The sequence below is a fragment of the Perognathus longimembris genome, chromosome 18, assembly GCF_023159225.1.
Source record: "Perognathus longimembris pacificus isolate PPM17 chromosome 18, ASM2315922v1, whole genome shotgun sequence".
Lineage (NCBI taxonomy): Eukaryota > Metazoa > Chordata > Mammalia > Rodentia > Heteromyidae > Perognathus > Perognathus longimembris.
In genome coordinates this window covers 47,941,037-47,944,021 of record NC_063178.1, presented here as the reverse complement: position 1 = coordinate 47,944,021, position 2,985 = coordinate 47,941,037, and the positions used below count along the sequence as shown (strand labels likewise).

Below are 2,985 nucleotides of genomic sequence, written 5' to 3'. Positions count from 1 at the left end.
TCTATATATGTGGTTCTGGGGAATCGAACCCAGGGCTTCATATATAGGAGGCGAACACTCTTGCCATTAGGCCATATCCCCAGCCCCAATTCCCAGGTACTTTGTCAAAGTGTGACAAACCTGCTAAGAAATATGGAATAGAGGGGAAAATTCATGTGGAGGTTAGAGTAAAGGCAGGTGTGAGTGGGTCCAACAGAAGGAAACATGGCTGCCAAATAATTTGAGTCCATTGACAAGTTCGGCCTGGCCCTAGCCATCGCAGGAGGCGTGGTGAACTCTGCCTTATATAATGTGGATGCTGGGCACAGAGCTGTCATCTTCAACCGATTCCGTGGCATTCCGGACATTGTGGTAGGGGAAGGGACTCACTTTCTGATCCCTTGGGTACAGAAATCAATTATCTTTGTCTGCCGCTCTCGGCCACGTAACATACAGGTCATTGCTGGTAGCAAAGATTTGCAGAATGTCAACATCACACTGTGCATCCTCTTCTTGCCTGTTGCAAGCCAGCTTCCTCGCATCTACACTAGCATCAGAGAGGACTACTGATGACCTTGTGTTGCCATCCATTGCCATGGAGATCCTCAAGCATGTGGTGGCTAGCTTCGATGCTGGAGAACTGATCACCCAGGGAGAGCTGGTCTCCAGGCAGGTCAGCGATGACCTCACAGAGTGAGCAGCAACCTTTGGGCTCATCCTCGATGATGTGTCACTGACACATCTGACCTTCGGGAAGGAGTTCACAGAAGCAGTTTAAGCCAAACAGGTGGCTCAGCAGGAAGCAGAAAGGGCCAGATTTGTGGTTGGAAAGTTTACATTCCCAACAACAGTGTGGTAGTGTTCCCTTTTGGCCACATGTCTCAGGGCATCCATCATTGTTAAATCCCACTGTGAATTCAGGATACAAACTTCATTTTATGAAATATTCCTCAAAAGACATCATTACAGGGGTAGGGATTCATTATCACCATATATAATAAGGACGTTTGCTGAGGCTTTTCATTTTGGTGATGACTTTTAATTTTATTCATAGGTGGACCACTTACTCTATTAGTCATTCATCCACATTTGTACTTGGATCGACCTAGTATAAAACCAATGAGTCAGTTTTTAGGTGAATGTTCTGGATCACAGAGGTATCTTCTGAAAATGATTGATTAATTTCCTTAGCAGGAAATACAGGAAGACAGGGGTAATTTGTTCCAAGAGTACTGTGCGCATGTGTGTAAGTCTCACAATGGAACTCCTTCTAAATATACGTTGTACTAACTCAAAACAATAAAATTATCAACAATCCAAAAGAATTACCGTTTTGGTGATGATATATAAAAATTAGAAATTGGAGATACCTCCAATAATTAAAATGACCTGTTCCTGTAATGCTAGCTGATTTTCCTGAGTTGAGCTAGCTGTGGCACAAAAGCCCATTAACCTTCTTATTAGCCTACCTACAGGAAGCCAGAAATGAAGGTGTGGCTCAAGTGGTAGAACAATAGCCTTGAGAGAAATGGCCAATCAAGAGTGCTTATCCTTGCAATGCCAGTGTGTGTGTGTGTGTGTGTGTGTTTGTGTGTGTGTGTGTGTTCTAGTGCCCAGATACTGTCCTTGAGCTTATTTTCTCAATGCTCTCTTCCACTTGATCTACAGCTCTCCATCCTGGTCTTGGTGGTTCATTGGAGATAAAGGGCTTACAGAATTTTTTGCCTGGGCCTGCTTGAAACCTTCATCCTCAGAGAGCAGTCTCCTGATTAGTTAGCATTACAGTCATGAGCCACCAGCCTACAATAAGAATTTTTTAATTAAATATCCTCACCATATAGGTGTTAGCAAAAGAAATCTCACATGGCTCATCTGTGAGGAAGGAAATTTGTTTGCAGCATTTTAGTAAAAACTTGTACCACTTACTCTGCTTAATTGTATACACATGACTTCACCCTCCCCAATGACTGCTGGGATGGGGGAGATACAGGGATGCTGTGAAAATGTCACAGCCCTGGAAAGTAAGGAAACCCCAAGCAGAAAATGACCTCACAGTAGATGCAATATAAAATAATGAAGGAAAGCTGGTTTTGGTGCATGGGGATGGGAGGTCAGGGTTGAGAAGACAGAGCACATGCATGTGAGCACCCTGAGTTCCCAAAGCCATTGCCCATCCTGAGGGGCAGAAACAGTAAAGGGAAACAATGTGATGATTTACTTACTGCTTGTTCTGTTCATCACCAGGAGCTTTGTCATTACTGCCATCTGCTCCCAAAGTGAAGAGAGGGAAAAACTCAGCAATTATCACATCTCCATCCATGTGTACTTGGTGCTTCATTGTAGAAAATCAGCTCATTCCAGCGAAGCAACAGACAGGGAGGGGAAACTGGAGAAGAAGGAGGGTGAATATCCAAAGGCAAGTCCCTGAAGCATCTGCCAAGGTGAAATTCTCTCTGGAAGTGTGGCCCCTTGTGTCACTATATATATGCATATATCTTTGCATAGGTGCACAAGAGTCTTTTTATTGACAGAGTTGTACACTGTAGCTACGTTTCATGGAAGCCTCTTGTGAATCCCCAGAAAGAATGTAAAACCCTTCCTTGGGGCACTCCAGCTGTGGCCTTGTATGCAGTAGAAAAAGATGAGTTGAACAACATGATTGCAGATTTTCCTTCTTCGTCACATGTGCTATGATTTCCTCCAAGACCACAGATAGTGAGTCCCCAGGCATGAAGTTATCTTTGATGTATTTGGTCCAACATCTGTGTCAAGAAACTATCTGCATAAAGTCATTTGGGATGAGCAACTAGATTGCATCAGAGGAAGTCACATCAGATACTCAGTGAAATGGCTGCATAATAGCTTTGCCATTTGGAGTGTCAACCAAAGTTATTAGGGAATCATACCCAGATGGTCAATTGACACATCTAACTTAAGAGCCACAAAACATTACTATTTGATTTAAGCGGATTCCATGAGAATTTCGTGTACAGAGGCCCCCACAAA

The 2,985-nt window shown here is 43.5% G+C and overlaps 1 pseudogene; it reads left to right on the top strand.

Moving 5' to 3' along the window:
• The first annotated feature begins 204 nt into the window (after positions 1–204).
• Positions 205–2,673, top strand: LOC125367030 (annotated as a pseudogene).
• The last annotated feature ends 312 nt before the right edge of the window (positions 2,674–2,985 follow it).